The sequence below is a fragment of the Mercenaria mercenaria genome, chromosome 4, assembly GCF_021730395.1.
Source record: "Mercenaria mercenaria strain notata chromosome 4, MADL_Memer_1, whole genome shotgun sequence".
Taxonomy (NCBI): domain Eukaryota; kingdom Metazoa; phylum Mollusca; class Bivalvia; order Venerida; family Veneridae; genus Mercenaria; species Mercenaria mercenaria.
The window spans coordinates 37,798,656-37,818,361 of record NC_069364.1 but is presented as its reverse complement, the minus strand read 5'-3'; the positions used below and the strand labels follow the sequence as shown (position 1 = coordinate 37,818,361).

Here is a 19,706-nt window from a genome sequence, read left to right as displayed (position 1 = left end):
ACTTTCAGAAAAACAGTTTCCTTGAAGTGAAAGAATTCAACGACCTCAAGCGAGACTTGAGCCCACGCAGACATGTGCAATTTCCAATTATTAAGCGATATATATGTAGCATATTTTCATTGAATTGCATGAATTTTGTTTATTACTGTTATAAGTCTGATATTTTTTTCTGGTTTAAAATGACAGGAAGACAGTGTTTTACATTGTTGAAAGATAAAGAAAAAGAATCGGTTCTAGAACGTGCCGTCCTGTGTTTGTTTTCGACAGTTGAGGGGAGAGTCCGGTGCATGCCAGATACTATCTGTAAGAAATTTATGATTAATTTTGTACCATTTATTCTGAAATAGCTTGTTTTAAACACAATTATACAAATTATGTAGAGAGCTATCCTACTCGGCGTCCGTGGCCATTCTGTTAGTTTCTTGGCAAAAGTGTTTTTTTTTTTCATTTTTAGCTTCACTATCCGGAGAATAGGGGAGCTATCCTATTCGCCTGGTGTCGGCATTGGCGTCGGCTTGAGCTTTCTTGGTTAAAGTTTTTCGGCAACCTTTGTTTTTCTGTCATATCTGTGTTACTATTGCTTATATCTTACTGTTACTTCACATAAACATTGTCCAGCATACAAACGAAGTATATGCAGGGGCTTGGCCCATTATACCTAAGGTCAAGGACACCCAAGATGTTATACTTAAGTTATTTTTAAGGTTAAGTTTTTCGGCAACCTTTGTTTTTCTGTAATATCTTTGTTACTATTGCTTATATCTTACTGTAACTTCACATAAACATTGTCCAGCATACAAACAAAGTATGTGCAGGGACTGGGCCCATTATACCCAAGATCAAGGTCATCAAGGTGTTATAGACTTAGGTTATTTTTAAGGTTAAAGTTTTTCGGCAACCTTTGTTTTTCATGTCATATCTGTGTTACTTAACAAATAATCTAGGCCTTCGAGTGGTTTATCGTCTGATTTACCACGGTTCAGAGTTCAGATCCGTAGGAATTGAACCACAAGGGCGCTAGCCCGAGTTGTTAAATACTGAAGCATCTAAACGATGAACCGTGGTAAATTAGACGATAAATCACAAGAAGGCCTAAACTCTTTTCATTCTGACATGCTCATTGATATATTTTAATAAATATTATGCTGGACTTCATTTACGCGAGAAGTAATGTATCAGACGTCATGCGGCAATTTGACGTCATAATTGACGTCATATAAAGCTCTCGCGCGTCAACCGTTGTTTATCACAGAATATACAGTGCTTCATTTCCTTCTTTGTTTAACTGGAAATCAAACCGAGTCATGTTAGAATGTTACTTATATCTTACTGTAAGTTCACATAAACATTGTCCAACATACAAACAAAGTATGTGCAGGGGCTGGGCCCATTATACCCAAAGCCAAGGTCACAAAGTTGTTCTACTTGGAGTTATTTCCATGTTAATTTTTTTAAGCTTTGTTTATAGACATATCTTTGGTTGACTTGAAATTAAAAATATTTCTTTATAATGTGTGTTACAATCCCCATAACTCTAATTGTAATTTTTTACAGAATTATGCCCCTTTCATACTTAAATTTTTTTGGCAATCTTCGCTTTCTTGATGTTACTTTAGTACAATATAAGATAAAGACTTGAAACTTGAAATGTGTCTTTATCATCATCATTTGCATGAGTGGTAACAATCCCCATAACTGTGATTTGTAATTTTGATCAAATTATGCCCATTTCATACTTAATTTTTTTGACAATCTTCGTTTTCTGGACATAACTTTGATACTATATACCGGTAAGGTAATGACTTGAAACTCAAATATATTTTTACCATCATCATCTGCATGTGTGGTAACAATCCCAATAACTCTAGTTTGTGTTCTTGACAGAGGTATGCCCCTTGGTGTATTTTCCTTTTAAAGTAGATGTCTCTTATTGAGACATAATATTCATTTTACTATCAAATCGCCGAATAGTGGAGCGCGCTGTCTTACAGACAGCTCTTGTTCAGGTTATCTCATTTGTGACTCAAACCTAAAACATCACATCATAAGGTCCTGGCACTAATCCGTCATAAATGCTCTCATCGTTTTATTTAATTATTCTTATGCCCCAGCTGTCGAAGACCTGAGAGGCAGATACAATTTGAACTGTCTGTATGTCACACTTTCTTGAGATTTTATCTCCTCCTGCAGTTCCCTTCGAATATAAATGAAACTTTTTGGACTTCACAATGACAACTATGTCTGTACATTGTGTACCAATTCAGATGAAGCCAAATATTCATCAACATTAAAGCAACCACGCGTGCATTATAGGACTTTCATGTTGTCTATACTTATGCTCCTTTTTATGCCACTGAAGGTGGGCATATTAAAATCGCACTGTCCACCAGTCTGTGCGTCCGGTAAATTCTTGTCCGGGCTGTAACTCTTCCATCCATGAAGGGATTTCAAAAGAACTTGGCATAAATGTTTACCATAATGAGACGACATGTCGTGCGCAAGACCCAGACCCCTAGCTCCAAGGTCAAGGTCACATTTACATGTCAAAGGTTAACGGTATGTTTCGTGTCTGGTCCATAACTCTGCCAATCATGAAGGGATTTTGAAATTACTTGGCATAAATGTTCAACATAATGAGACAATGTCTTGTGAGCAAGACCCAGACCCCTAGCTCCAAGGTCAAGGTCAAACTTACAGGTCAAAGGTTAACATAGTCTGTTTCTTGTCCGGTCCATAACTTTGCCATTGATGAAGGGATTTTGAAATTACTTAGCATAAATGTTCCTTATAATGAGATGAGGTGTCATGTGCAAGACCCAGACCCCTAGCTCCAAGGTCAAGGTCACACTTAGAAATCAAAGGTGTTTCTTGTCTGGTCCATAACCCTGCCATTTATCAAGGGATTTGAAAATAATTTGACACAAATATGAACCATATTGAGAAGATGTGTCACACTTATGACCAGGGCCTCTTAGGTCAAGGTCACAAAATGATACGTGATTTTTTACGAATACAGCTGTGGCATTCTTGGGCCTACTTCGGGATATTTGTCACCAAGAGTGACAGCTCTTGTTTTTTTAGAATTTAACAATATACAGCTACAAGGTTTGAGCATTCAACTCTTCGTACACTTTCCATTCAGTTCAAACCAAACTTGGTACACTTCATAATTTAACATGAAGCGTTCATGTGCGTTTTTCTGTCCGCATTTTAATGTCCGATAAATGTTATTAGTCGAGCCACTTGTTTTAATATTAACTTATGTATTACTACTTTTGAAAATGTGTATTCATGTATCCATATTCCATCCAACTTCAATACAACTTGATTTTTCATCATCAACCTGAAGTGTACATGCGCATAATTCATAGTCTGGACTTTTATGCCGGATTATTATATTTCTTTTTTTTGATTTCACAATATATGTTTACATCTGTACCTTCTATATCAGTTCAGACGAAACTTGGTATACGTCATCAAAATCAAGTGGCTATGTGCATTTGGTTGGGATTTTAATGTATTGATTTTTTTCATGCATTATATATGTCCCATTTTTGCCACTCATCGATGTTGGTTCGAGCTTACTCGGAGCGTTGAAATCTTTATGTGAGGTAGTCATCCAGCTGGCTTACGGAAGGTTAGTGGTTCTACCCAGGTGCCCGCTCATGAAATTATGCATATTTTCTCCAAAACCACTAAATGGATTTTTGATGTAACTTGACCTGGATGTTCCTTGCTTAGTCCTCTTCCAAAGTTGTTCAAATGGTTACGCTAAGTTGCACATAGTACCAGAGATAACAATAGAATAATCTTCAGATGACATCCCCTAAACCGTTGGTGTGATTTTGAAAACAGTTCACACAAATGGTCCTTATGTATCTCTCTACCAAGATTGTTCAAATTTTTTCGATTCGTTAAAACCATGGCTGCCATGGGGTGTGGTCACTTTTCCCTATACGTATATAGCGGTAAGAAACTGCCGGTCTGATTTTGAAATAACTTCACACAAATGGTCCTTGTGTGACTTTTCTACCAAGATTGTTCAAATTAATTTATTTTGATTCATCAAAAAGTCTTTATGTCAGAAATAGCAGAACAGATTTTAAAATCATTGTCAGAAACTGCTGACCTTTTACGAAAATTGTACAAATATACTATTTTATAATTATTTCACAGACATTTCCTTGTGTTATTTTCTTCTCCAAAACTGTTCAAGCAAGCAGTGAAACTCAACTGAGTGGTTTAGGGACAACATGACCCTCTTGCTTTAGTGATAAGGCTGTTAAAGAGATAAGCATTGCTGTCCTCAGACAGCTCTTGTTAGTTCATCAGATTTTTTTAAAAAAAAAAAAAAAATGAGTTATTGTTATAACTTGATCTGCGTCGGCGTTGCCAGTGGTTAAGTTTTATGTTTAGGTCAGCTTTTCCCCTAAACTATCAAAGCTATTGCTTTGAAACTTGCAACACTTGTTCATAAGCTGACCATATACAGCAAGAAACATAACTCCATGCTGCTTTTTTGCAAGATTTATGGCCCCTTTTGTACTTAGAAAATATCAGATTTCTTGGTTAAGTTTTATGTTTAGGTCAGCTTTTCTCTTCAACTATCAAAGCTATTGCTTTGAAACTTGCAACATTTGTTCACCATTATAAGCTGACCCTGTACATCAAGAAACATAACTCCATCCTGCTTTATGCAATAATAATTGCTCCTTTTGGACTTAGAAAGTTTTATGTTTAGGTAAACTTTTCTCTCCATAACTCCATCCTGCTTTTTGCAAGAATTTTTACCCCTTTTGGACTTAAAAATCTGTTTTCTTGGTTAAGTTTTATGTTTAGGTCAGCTTTTCTCCTAAACTATCAAAGCTATTGCTTTAAAACTTGCAACACTTGTTCACCATCATACGCTGACCCTGTACAGCAAGAAACATAACTCTATTCTGCTTTTTGCAAGATTGATGGCCCCTTTTGTACTTAGAAAATATCAGATTTCTTGGTTAAGTTTTATGTTTAGGTCAACTTTTCTCTCCAACTATCAAAGCTTATTGCTTTGAAACTTGCAACACTTGTTCACCATTATAAGCTGACCCTGTACATCAAGAAACATAACTCCATCCTGCTTTTTGCAATAATTATTGCTCCTTTTGGACTTAGAAAGTTTTATGTTTAGGTCAACTTTTCTCTCCAACTATCAAAGCTTATTGCTTTGAAACTTGCAACACTTGTTCACCATTATAAGCTGACCCTGTACATCAAGAAACATAACTCCATCCTGCTTTTTGCAATAATTATTGCTCCTTTTGGACTTAGAAAATCAGTTTTCTTGGTTGAGTATTGTGTTTAAGTCAGCTTTACTCCTAAACTATCAAAGCTATTGCTTTAAAGCTTGCAACAGTTTTTCACCATCATAAGTGGACACTGTACATCAAGAAACATAACTCTATCCTGCTTTTTGCAAGATTGATGGCTATTTTTAGACTTGGAAAATCATGGGTAGGACAATATTTCTATTATACAAAAAAATCAGATGAGCGTCAGCACCCACAAGGCGGTGCTCGTGTTTATTATCCCTTGCCGAAGGTGGAGGGATATAGTTTTGGCGTTGGTAATTCATTGTTTCCGACTTTTGTGTTGATTTTTTTAGCAGGCTCTTTTAATATAATTTCGTCTAAAATTTGTAAGAAAGTCGACAAAGGCGCTTGTAGTAATAACATACTAAGAGGACTTTACTATTGAAACTATTGAAAAGTACGTACATAGCTTTTCAAACGTATGCACAGTGCTATTGAAACACACTTGTGATCTAGTTGTTTTGCTTACTTTTTGTCAAATTATTTTTGTTGTTTATATGTTGACTTTTGTCAAATATTCTATCCCCAGCTTTTAGCTCGACTATACGAAGTATATGGAGAGCTGTCCTACTCAACCCGACGTCGGTGTCCTTCCGCGTCCCCACCTTGGTTAAAGTTTTTTTTACACTTCATCCTTTTACTCTTTATCACTGTAACTACATGATGGACTTGTTTCAAACTTAACATATTTATTCCTCATCATCACTCACATCAAATGGCACAAGGCCCATAACTCTCACACCAATATTTTGTGAATTATCTCCCCTTTTTATTTAGAAGTTAAAGTTTTGATGCACTTTCACTATATCTTAATCATTACTTCATTCGTTTGATTCAGACTGAAAACAATTGTCCCACATCATCTCCAACATCATATGACACAAGGTCCATAACTCTGGTACCAATATTTAATGAATTATCCCCCATTTTTACTTAGAATTTCAGGTTAAAGTTTTGGTGCACTATCACTCTATCTCAGTTATTACTAAATGGATTTGATTCAAACTTAAAGTAGTTGTTTTACCTTATCATCCACATTGTATGACACAAGGTGCATAACTCTTGCACTAATTTTTCATGAATTATGCCCCCTTTAACTTAGAATTTAAGGTTAATTTTGATGCATTTCCACTATATTTTAGTTATTACTATATGGATTTGATTCAAACTTGAAGTAGTTGTTCAGCATCATCACTCACATCATATGACACAAGAGCCATAACTCTTGCACCAGTATTTCATGAATTATCTCCCCTTTTTAGCTCGACTTTTTGAAGAAAAGTAGAGCTATTGCACTCGCCCCGGTGTCGGCGTCGCCGTTGGTTAAAGTTTTTGATAAAGTCAATTGTCTCTGTTACTCTCAAAGCTATTGACTTGAAACTTAAAATAGTTATTAACTATCAAAGTCTACACCAGAAGAAACAATCCCCATAACTCTGATTTGAATTTTGACAGAGTTATGCCTCTTTTAAACTTAGAATTTTTTGTTAAAGCCTTTAGTAAAATCAAATACCTCTGTTATTATCAAAGCTATTGATTTGAAACTCAAAATAGTTATTTACTATCCAAGTCTACACCAGGAGACACAATGCCTATAACTCTGATTTGAATTTTGACAGAATTATGCCCTTTTTTAAATCGACTTTTCGAAGAAAAAGTAGAGCTATTGTACTCGCCCCAGCATCGGCGTCGTTGTCGGCGTCGCCGTTGGTTAAAGTTTTTGATAACATCAAATATCTCTGTTACTATCAAAGCTATTGACTTGAGCTTAAAAAAGTTATTTACTATCAAAGTCTACACCAGGAGAAACAATCCACATAACTCTGATTTGAATTTTGACAGAATTATGCTCCTTTTTAACTTAGAATTTTTGGTTAAATTTTTTGATAAAGTCAAATATCTCTGTTACTATCAAAGCTATTGACTTGAAACTTAAAATACTTATTAACCATCAAAGTCTACACCAGGAGAAACAATCCCCATAATTCTTATTTGAATTTTGACACAATTATGACCCTTTTTAGCTCCACTATTCGGAGAATAGGCGCGGGGTGTTGGTGGGATGGGGCTATACTACTCGTCCCGGCGTCGGCGTGACCCTTCTTGGTTTAAGTTTTTCGGCAACCTTTGTTTTTCTGTGATAACTTTGTTACTATTGCTTATATCTTACTGTAACTTCACATAAACATTGTCCAGTATACAAACAATATGTGTATGGGCTGAGCCGATTATACCCAAGGTCAAGGTCACCAGGCTGTTATACTTAGGTTACTTTTTTAAGGTTAAAGTTTTTCGGCGACCTTTATTTTTCTGTCATATCTTTGTTACTATTACTTATATCTTAGTGTAACTTCACATAAACATTATCCAGCATACAAACAAAGTATGTTTAGGGACTGGGCCCATTATACCCAAAGTCAAGGTCACCAAGGTCATATACTTAGGTTATTTTTAAGGTTAAAGTTTTTCGGCAACCTTTGTTTTTCTGTCATATCTTTGTTACTATTGCTTATATCTTAGTGTAAGTTCACATAAACATTGTCCATCATACAAACAAAATATGCCTAGGGGCTGGGCCCAATATATCCAAGGTCAAGGTCACCAAGGAGTTATACTTTGAATTATTTTCATGTTAAATTTTTTTTGAAATTTCGTTTATAGACATATCTTTGGCACTTTAAAAGATAATGACTTGAAATTAAAAGTATTTGTTTATAATCATCTGCATGTTACGCTACATACCCCATAACTCTAATTGTGTTTTTGACAGAATTATGCCCCTTTTGTAAAATATTTTTGCAATCTCTGCTAAGATAAAGACTTGAAACTTAAAATATATCTATATCATCATCATCTGCATGTATGGTAACAATCCAAATAACTTTGATTTGTATTTTTGACCGAATTATGCCCCTTTTATACTTAAATTTTTTACAAACTTCGTTTTCTGGACATAACTTTGGTACTATATAAGATAATGACTTGAAACTCAAAATATATCTTTATCATCATCATCTGCATGTGTTGTAACAATCCTAATAACTCAGATTTGTGTATTTGATGGAATTATGCCCCTTGGTGTATCTTCTTTTTAAAGTAGAGGTCTCTTATTCAGACATAGTTCGTTCGTCACAACGTAAACTTTTTGCATGAAGGCACTTTACTCGCGAACCACTGCACCCAGGACCTTCAAACTTCACATGCTGATAGTACTTATTGAGTATACCATCCCTACTAACTTTGGGGTCACCAGATCAAAGGTCAAGGTCACAGGGGCCAACGTTAACTTTTTGCATGAAGGCCTTTTACTCGCGAACCACAGCACCCAGGACCGTCAAGCTTCACATGCTGATAGTACTTATTGAGAACACCATCCCTACTGACTTTGGGATCACCAGGTCAAAGGTCAAGGTCACAGGGACCAACGTTAACTTTTTGCATGAAGTCACTTTACTCGCGAACCACTGCACCCAGGACCTTCAAACTTCACTTGCTGATAGTACTTATTGAGTACACCAACCCTACTGACTTTGGGGTCACCAGGTCAAAGGTGAAGGTCACAGGGGCCAACGTTAACTTTCTGCATAAAGGCACTTTACTCGCGAACCACTGCACCCAGGACCTTCAAATTTCACATGCTGATACTACTTATTTAGTACACCACTCCTACTGACATTGGGGTCACCAGGTCAAAGGTCAAGGTCACAGGGGCCAACGTTAACTTTTTGCATGAAGGCACTTTACTCACGAACCACAGCACCCAGGACCTTCAAACTTCACATGCTGATAATACTTATTGAGTGCACCACCTTTACTGACTTTGGGGTCACCAGGTCAAAGGTCTAGGTCACAGGGGCCAAGGTTAACTTTTTTCATGAAGGCACTTTACTCGTGAACCACTGCACCCAGGACCTTCAAACTTCACGTGCTGATAGTACTTATTAAGTACACCACTCAAACTGACTTTGGGGTCACCAGGTCAACGATCAAGGTCACAGGGGCCAAGGTTAACTTTTTGCATGAAAGCACTTTACTTGCGAACCACTTCATCCAGGACCTTCAAACTTTACATGCTGATAGTACTTTATGAGTACACCAACCCTACTGACTTTGGGGTCACCAGTTCAAAGGTCATGGTCACAGGGGCCAGCGTTAACTTTTTGCATGAAGGCACTTTACTCGCGAACCACTTCACCCAGGACCTTCAAACTTCACATGCTGATAGTACTTATTGAGTACACCACCCCTACTGACTTTGGGGTCACCAGGTCAAAGGTCAAGGTACTGCGGGGGCATTTGTCACCATTAGTGACAGCTCTTGTTCGTTAAAGTTTTTGATAAAGTCAAATATCACTGTTCCTATCAAAGCTTTTGACTTGAAACTTAAAATATTTAACCATCAAGGTCTATACCAGGAGAAACAATTCCCATAACTCTTATTTGAATTTTGACAGAATTATGCCCTTTTTTAACTTAGGATTTTTTGTTAAAATTTTTGATAAAGTAAAATATCTATGTTACTATTAAAGCTTTTGACTTGAAACTCAAAATAGTTATTTACTATCAAAGTCTATTTTTATTGGCAAAGCTCTAATTCAGAGTCAAGCATTGAGAAATGTCGGGCGCGCTGTCTTACGGACAACTCTTGTTACTTAGAATTTCAGGTTAAAGTTTCGGTGCGCTATCACTCTATCTCAGTTATTACTAAACGAATTTGATTCAAACTTAAAATAGTTGTTCACCCACATCTTATGACACAAGGTGCATAACTCTAACACCAGTATTTCATGAATTATTCCCCCATTTCACTTAGAATTTCAGGTTAATGTTTTGGTACACTTTCACCCTATCTTCGTTATTACTAAATGGATTTGATTCAGACTTAAAGTAGATGAAACACATCATCACCTACATCATATGACACAAGGTGATAACTCTTGCACCAATATTTTATGAATTATGCCCCCCTTTTTGCTTATAATTATACTTGTTTAGTGTTTTGATACACTTCATCTTTCTTATAACTTGATGTTTTGACACAGACTCAAGCTATTGTGCAATATCTACATCCACCATTGGAGTCATTTAACACTCCAGTGACAGCTCCAGCTTCCTCAGATGTGCCCCGTTTCACTATGCAGCATCAAAATAGTTGAGCGTGCTGTCTCCTGTGACAGCTCTTGGCAGTTTTTTCTCCTGCAAAGGAAGTGGAGATGTATAGTTCTACTGATTATTCTGAGAAAAAAAAAATGGAAGTATGGTTTAAGTTGATTTTACCTTTAAGTTACATCTTGAAGTATTTTTATCCTAATTATTTGTCATCAATTTCAGATTGATTTCAAACACTCTAGTGAGAAATATATGCAGAAGAAAGAACCAAGTATGATAAATCCACGACAGACCTGGCACAAGCATATAGCATGACACCACTACAGCCTCCATGACAAAAGCATAGTTAAACAAATTAGACATAAGCTAACATGTATATAATTATACCCCAACATACAAAGTATATTGGGCTATGTTGGAGTCACGCATGTCCAGTCCATCCGTCCGTCCGTTCATTTGTCCACCATGGCTGCTGGGATGATTTTCATAAAACTGACATAAATTATAAACCACATGAAGACAACGTACAGAGCGCTCAACCTAGGTCACAAGGCCCAAGGTCAAGGTTACTCGTGGAGGTCAAAGGTCAAATACCTTAGCTTCATGTCCGCTCTATATTGTCTAAACGGCTTTGAAAATATTAAGCTTGACTGTTTGATGAATAAGGAGGATTACTGTACTTGCCTTGGCGTCTGTGTCACTGTCATCGTGGTATTGAAAGTTAAAATTTTAGGACAAGCTTCTCAATGTCACTATATATCTTCTTACTAATGCCCTATTAACATCAAACTTCACATAAGTGTTGGTCTTGGTAAGAGAAAGACATCTACATGTATTAGTTTAGGAACAAATATCCTAAATGTCGAAGTCACTGTCTTAAATATTGTGATAGTGCTGGTTAAAGTTTCATGATAAGCTTCTCAATTTCACAACATAACCTCACATAAGGACTGATCTTAGAACGTGGCAGAAATCTTTTTGTTTAGGGTCACGTTGCTCAAAGGTCAAGGTTACTGGGGTCAGATTTTGTAACAGTGTTAGTTAAAGTCTTGTGGCACATTTCTCAATTTGACTTATATCTCATAACATTTCCTGGAACTGATATCCCTCATGTCCTATCCTTTTTAGCTATACCCACACTTCATCTACATTCCTCCCGACACCCATCCAAAAATGCGTTCCATACAAAACTTATATTTCATGTTTCCATCAACTCCCCTACTCCACTGTCTTCACCTACCACCTCCACCCCATTTCACCGAACCTTTACCCTCGCCCCTAACCCCCGTACCCTCCATAAAAAGGAAAAAAAACTCCTTTTCGATCTCCCACACTTACTTATAATAATAACAATATCTTGTTAAACATTTTTCTTATAGTCGAGCAGACACAGTTAACTCAGATCACTAGGTCCAAGGTCAAGGTCACACCTAAAAATCATGTCATGATGACAACATTTTTCTTTCCCTTTATCAAAGTGAGGTCTGGGGGTATTAATCGATTTCAGTGATGACCTTAGTTGATCAGGTGTAAGTGGCATAAATGTGTAACATTTGCTTTATTTGGGGTGGGGGTATAGGAATGGTCTCCGTCCGTCCGTCGGCCCGTCCGGAACACTTTGTGTCCGGTCCATATCTCCTAAACCACTTGAAGGATTTTCATGAAACTTGGGTCAAATGATCACATCAAGACGATGTGCAGAAGGTATGAGTTTGCCATGTCGGCTCAAGGTCAAGGTCACAACTCAAGGTCAAAGGTTTTAGCCTTCCATTTTGTGTCTATTCTATATCTCCTAAACCTCTTGAAGGAATTTATAAAACTCGGGTCAAATGATCGCCTCAGCAAGAGGATGTGCAGAACTTATGAGTCAGCCATGCTGGCTCAAGGTCAAGGTCACTTAGGGTTAAAGGTTTGAGCCTTCCATTCTGTGTCCGCTTTGTATCTCCTAAACCCCTTGAAAGATTTTCATGAAACTTGGGTCAAATTATCACTTCATCAAGACGATGTGTAGAACTTATGAGTCAGCCATGTTGGCTCAAGGTCAAGGCCACAACTTTGGATCAAAGGTGTAACAGGTGTGAGCCTTCCATTTTGTGTCCGCTCTGTATCTCCTAAACCCCTTGAAGGATTTTCATGAAACCTGGGTCAAATGATCACCTCATCAAGATGATGTGCAGAACCTATGAGTTAGCCGGCTCAAGATCAAGTTCATAAAGGTTTGAGTCTTCCATTTTGTGTCCACTCTGTATCTCCTAAACTCCTTGAAGGATTTTCATTAAACTTGGGCCAGATGATTACCACATCAAGAACTCATGATTCAGCTATGTCAACTCAAGGTCAAGGTCACAACTCAAGGTCAAAGGTTTGAGCTCTCTATCTCCTAAACCCCTTGAAGGATTTTCATGAAACTGGTCAAATGATCAACTCATCAAGATAATGTGCAGAATTCATAAATCAGTCGTGTCAGCTCAAGGTTAAGGTCACAGCTCAAGGTCAAAGGTTCAAGTTACCCTTTCACTATCCATATCGGTGGCGGGGGTTTTAGCTGTCTTTCAGACTGCCATGTAATAATTGATTTTAGGATGGGAGATATTTGTTTGTTTCAGTGTAAGATCGATCAAATCATTCTAAATACATCTCGTGAAAATAAAAACTAGTGTTAAAGCGTGAAAAATAATTGATTTTACTATAAATCAAAGAAATTTTATATTATGCAATTAAATATATGTGTACTATTAATCAAAGAAATTCTATATTATGCAGTTAAATGTATGTGTATTGTAAATCAAAGAAATTTTATATTACGCAATTAAATATATGTGTACTATAAATCAAAGAAATTTTATATTATGCAATTAAATATATGTGTACTATAAATCAAAGAAATTTTATATTATGCAATTAAATATTTGTGTACTAAATTGTACACATTTTACAAGTATAACATCTCACCCAACGCGCAACGTTATAATTCATATTCTTTTGCGTTAAATTGATGTTGCATGCAAGTGAAAACTGTATTTGGATTTCTTACTTCTGAAACAGTGGGTTTATCAGGGTATAACCTGTCGTTTTATTTCAACAATATCTGAAAGCGTGGCAAGAAATTCAATAAAACTATAAAATGTAGCGATAAAATCATAGCTCTTTTATTTATTCAAACACACTTTCTACTGCACTTTGTCTGGTTGGTATTAAGTAATTTTAGCCTCATTTCTTGTTCACTGAAATTTACACTGTTTGGTATAACTCATAATCGACACCTAACTTTATGCACTAACATTAACTCGTGGGGCTAAAATGACTTTTAAAGCAATTGTCTATTATCAGTAGATCTAACAATGTGTTAAACTGGTAAATCTTTAAGAATGATGGGTAGAAAGATTAGCTAATCAAATATTTAGTAGACTTGTTGGCAAACTTTTAGGTTTTTAGTCCTCGCTTTAAATAATTACTGGAATATAACGTTCGATTATAACATGATGAACTCATTGTTTCAAACGGAGAGAAATCCAAATATGATTTTTCACTAGCACGGAACAACACTTGAACGCAAAAGGATATGAATTGTATGTAAGGACTGGAAATTTGCTTCAAATAGAAAAAAGATGTATAATACTGCTTACAAAAACACTAAAATAATACACGCCAAACTATTGAAATCTAAAAGAAACATGTATATCGCGTAGATATATTTAACTTATTTCCAAGAGCATAGTGACGTAATGAAATATAGCGTGACGTTATGCATGGCGCAGGTCTCAGCGCAGTTGAATAAGATAACATGAGATAAATTTATTTTAACTCTGCGAGATAATAAAGCGGTACAAAATAAGCGATTAGTTTTACATTAGTTAAAAATTAAGAATAAAAATGAACGTGCATTACATAGATCTATATACATATATAAATCTGGTATAATAATAATAATAATAATAATAATAATAATAAAAATAATTATGATGATGATGATGATGATAATAATAGATAAGTTTTTCAATTAATTAAACATTAAGAATAAAAATGAACATGCAATACATATATACATATATAAATCTGGTATAATAATAATAATAATAATAATGATAATATCAATAATAATAATAATAATAATGAATCAACTTTCTCGTAATGCCGAATTATGTTTCACTCGGGAACACCAGTTTTCAGTTTATTCGGTGAAAGAAACTTCGATCTTATACGGAAACCAACACATGCCCCATTTCTATATATTTTTACAGCAGTAGTAGGTAACAAACGTCCTTATTTTGAGGAGATACGGCTTAAAAGTAAGGTTACACAACCTAGGACTGAAATCATTTTAACTGTTGTTAGATATTTTTTGTTTTATGTTCCCAAGATAATCCCGTGAAGAAATTTAACTTCACATTATTATTCCTCAAGACCAGATGACATGTTGAACACATCACCTATGCCTGATGGTCAAAGGCCAAAGGTCACAATACAAGGTCAAAGGTTAGATATTTGGTTTTTGATCCATACCTTCTGTGCCTAGAATGGTTTTATTACTTAATGGATTTGATTCAAACTTAAAATAGTTGTTCAACATCATCACCCATATGATATGACACAAGGTCCATAACTCTTGCACCAATATTTCATAACTTATCCCCCCCCCCACATTTTTACTTAGAATTTAAGGTTAAAGTTTTTATACATTTTCACTCTCAGTTATTACTAAATGGATTTGATTCAAACTTAAAATAGATGTTCCACCTTATCAACTACATTATGTGACACAAGGTGTTTAACTCTGACACCAATTTTTCATGAATTATGTCCCCTTTTACTTAGAATTTAAGGTAAATTTTGATGCATTTCCACTATATTTTATAATAGTTATAACTAAGTGGATTTGATTCAAACTTAAAATAGATGTTCCACCTTACCAAACACATCATGTGACACAAGGCGCATAGCTCTGACACAAATTTTTCATGAATAATGTCCCCTTTTACTTAGGATTTAAGGTTAATTTTGATGCATTTTCACTATATCTCATATATATAACTTCTGTGCCTGAAAGGGTTTTATTACTTAATGGATTTGATTCAAACTTAAAATAGTCATTCCACATCATCACCCACATTATATGACACAAGGTGCATAACTCTTGCACCAATATTTCCTGAATTATGCCCCCTTTTTGGTAAAATGTTTACTTATTTCATGTTTTGATACACTTTATCTGCACCTCTCTTATGATTTGATATTTTTTAACACAGACTCAAGCTATTGTGCAACATTTATCCACCATTGGAGTCATTAAACACTACAGTGACAGTTCTTGACAGATTTAAATGTTTTTGGTACACAGGTGTAACATCATAAAATACAATTTTGATGCATTTTCACTATATCTCAGTTATTACGAAATGCATTTGATTCAAACTTGAAGTAGTTGTTCCATATCATCACCTACATCATATGACACAAGCTGCATAACTCTTGCACCAATATTTCCTGAATTATGCCCCCTTTTTGGTTAGAATTATACTTACATAGTGTTTTCATTCACTTTATCTGTACCTGTCTTATAATTTGATATTTTTCAACACAGACTCTGGCTATTGTGCAGTTTACATCCACCATTAGAGTCAAATCAAACACTTCAGTGACAGTTCTTGACAGATATAAATGTTTTTTTGTACACAGGTGTAACATCATAAAATACAGGTCAAGTTCGATTTAAATGTCACCTTCTTGTGGCCATGTCTTTCTTATGATTGCCATTCTTCTGTGACAAGACCGTATTGTGGGGGTATTCGTCACTACTGTGACAGTTCTAGTTTTGCTTGCTGGTTGTTTCTTAATGACAGTCAAAACTTTATATATATTCTTTCGATTACATTTTTTTCTGACGGAGTTTTACATTTTTAGTGAAAGCATAGTTCAAAACAATGATTTTATTGTACATGTATTAAATTTTTAAAATATTCTTCAGATTGAATATTTTCATTATGATTATACTTTACAATGTCATTTGTGACTACGTGTGCTATTTATTGCAGCTTGAGAAATGAATAAAATACCATACAGTTGTGTTGTTTATTTTGTTTAAATAAAATAGGACATACAGTTGCATTGATTATTGATGCTCCTTTCCTTTAATAGGTTTATTTCCTTCATACCATTTGCAAAATGCAGGTGTGTTCAATTGGTCATACTTCCTTGTCATTTGCAAAATACATGTACAGAGAAGAGTATCCTTAACAACTAGCGCTTTGTCATCAATAGTTACCTTTTATTGACGCCATTTGTAAAATGCAGGTTACAATTGTCACCTTGTACTGTCAGATTACCCCGACTCGTCCGCTGTCATGCAGTTACTTTCCCTTCCCATATTGGCGCCATCTGCAAATACCTCCATTTATATGTACTTGCCCTACCCCTTTGACACCATTTGCATTATAAACGAAAGGTTACATAACCTACTTCTTTTTCAATCAAGATATATATATATAACCGACCTTTTCTATCCACAGCTTCTTTATTTACCCCCTAGTAATTTGTAGGGAATTTGTTGTACTGCATTTGCAAAATCATGGGGAGTTACTGTTACAACTATTCCCATAAAAGGGGAGGTTAACTGACTTACACTTTTCATCAAAAATTACTTCCCTTACCCAATAGATGCTATTCCTATTTGCAAAACAAAGGGGAGGTCACTAACCAACTGTTTTTCAATTAAAGATTACTCCACCTACCCGCCTTGATGCCATTTGCAAAATTAAGGGGAGGTCACTAACCGACCAGTTTTTTCCATTAAAGAATACTTCCCCTACCCGCCTTGACGCCATTTGCAAAATTAAGGGAGGTCACTAACAGACCTGTTTTTTCCATTTAGAGTTACTTCCCCTACCTGCCTTGACGCCATTTGCAAAATTAAGGGGAGGTCACTAACCGACCTTGGTTTTATTTTCCATTAAGAGCTACTTCCCCTACCCGCCTTGACGCCATTTGCAAAATTAAGGGGAGGTCACTAACCGACCTTGGCTTTCTCCATTAAGAATTATTTCCCCTACCCACATTGACGCCATTTGCAAAATTAAGGGGAGGTCACTCTCACATACCTTGGTTTTTTCCTATGAAGAGTTACTTCCCCTACGCACCTTGACGCCATTTGCAAAATGAAGTGGTGGTCACTGTAACCGAACATGGCTTTTTTCTATGAAGAGTTACTTCCCCTACCCACCTTGACGCCATTTGCAAAATCAAGGGGAGGTCACTAACCGACCTTGCCTTTTTTCTATTAAGAGTTACTTCCCCTACCCGCCCTGACGCCATTTGCAAAATTAAGGGTGGTCACACCGACCTGGTTTTATTTTCCATTAAGAGTTACTTCCCCTACCCGCCTTGATGCCATTTGCAAACTTAAGGGAGGTCACTCTTACCAACCTTGGCTTTTTTTCTATTAAGAGTTACTTCCCCTACCTGCCTTGACGCCATTTGCAAAATTAAGGGGAGGTCACCCTTACTGACCATTAAGAGTTACTTCCCCTACCCGCTTTGACGCCATTTGCAAAATTAAGAGGAGGTCACTGTAACCGACCTTGGCTTTTTTCTATTAAGAGTTACTTCCCCTACCCGTCTTGACGCCATTTGCAAAATTAAGGGGAGGTCACCCTTACTGACCTGGTTTTATGATCCATTAAGAGTTACTTCCCCTACCCGCCTTGACGCCATTTGCAAAATTAAGGGGAGGTCACCCTTACTGACCTGGTTTATTTTCCATTAAAAGTTACTTCCTCTACCCGCCTTGAGGCCACTTGCAAAATGAAGAGTTACTTCCCCTACACACCTTGACGCCATTTGCAAAATTAAGGGGAAGTCACTGTAACCGACCATGGCTTTTTTCTATTAAGAGTTACTTCCCCTACCCGCCTTGATGCCATTTGCAAAATCAAGGGGAGGTCACTAACCGACCTTGCCTTTTTTCTATTAAGAGTTACTTCCCCTACCCGCCTTGACGCCATTTGCAAAATTAAGGGGAGGTCACCCTTACTGACCTGGTTTATTTTCCATTAAAAGTTACTTCCTCTACCCGCCTTGAGGCCACTTGCAAAATGAAGAGTTACTTCCCCTACGCACCTTGACGCCATTTGCAAAATTAAGGGGAGGTCACTGTAACCGACCATGGCTTTTTTCTATTAAGAGTTACTTCCCCTACCCGCCTTGATGCCATTTGCAAAATCAAGGGGAGGTCACTAACCGACCTTGCCTTTTTTCTATTAAGAGTTACTTCCCCTACCCGCCTTGACGCCATTTGCAAAATTAAGGGAGGTCACTCTTACCGACCTGGTTTTATTTTCCATTAAGAGTTACTTCCCCTACCCGCCTTGACGCCATTTGCAAAATTAAGGGAGGTCACTCTTACCGACCTTGGCTTTTTTTCTATTAAGAGTTACTTCCCCTACCCGCCTTGACGCCATTTGCAAAATTAAGGGAGGTCACTCTTACCGACCTTGGCTTTTTTTCTATTAAGAGTTACTTCCCCTACCCGCCTTGACGCCATTTGCAAAATTAAGGGGAGGTCACTGTAACCGACCTTGGCTTTTTTCTATTAAGAGTTACTTCCCCTACCCGCCTTTAAGCCATTTGCAAAATTAAGGGGAGGTCACTCTAACCAACCTTGGCATTTTTCCAGGAAGAGTTACTTCCCCTACTCGCCTTGATGCCATTTGCAAAATCAAGGGGAGGTCACTCTAACTGACCTTGGCTTTTTTCTATTAAGAGATACTTCACCTACCCGCCTTAAAGCCATTTGCAAAATAATGGGGAGGTCACTAACCAACCTTGGCATTTTTCCATTAAGAGTTACTTCCCCTACCCATCTTGACGGCATTTGCAAAATCATGTGATTCAACATTATACAAACTGAAATATTTCGAAGCAGTCTTGATGTTGTCTTGGAAAAAGAAACACAGAATACTTAATACGGAAAAACTTTGGATTTTTACTTAAAGAAAAATTGGAGTTATTACATGAAAAATTTATTAGCTACAATATAAAGAACATGAACTTTAAACTTTGTTGTGTATTCACTGGAATTATCACTGCTGCTACACTCTACTGTGATAGTAGAGTGGACCCCGCAAACTGGGTTGGCTAACGGCCGCACTTAAGGGCAGAGCTACATTCCCCAATCTCCTGATAGCTTCTACCGTCAGCCCTACATTACTAGCACCAGGGCACAACATAGCAGCAACCCAAAAAGTGACCCTG

General features: G+C 36.6%; 1 long non-coding RNA gene across 1 annotated transcript; it reads left to right on the top strand.

The window, feature by feature from the left end:
• Positions 1-172: 172 nt before the first annotated feature.
• On the top strand, positions 173-16,522 carry LOC123529848 (uncharacterized). Its single transcript, XR_008370555.1, has 2 exons — positions 173-303; positions 10,683-16,522. It is a non-coding gene; the product is annotated as an uncharacterized LOC123529848 (long non-coding RNA).
• The last annotated feature ends 3,184 nt before the right edge of the window (positions 16,523-19,706 follow it).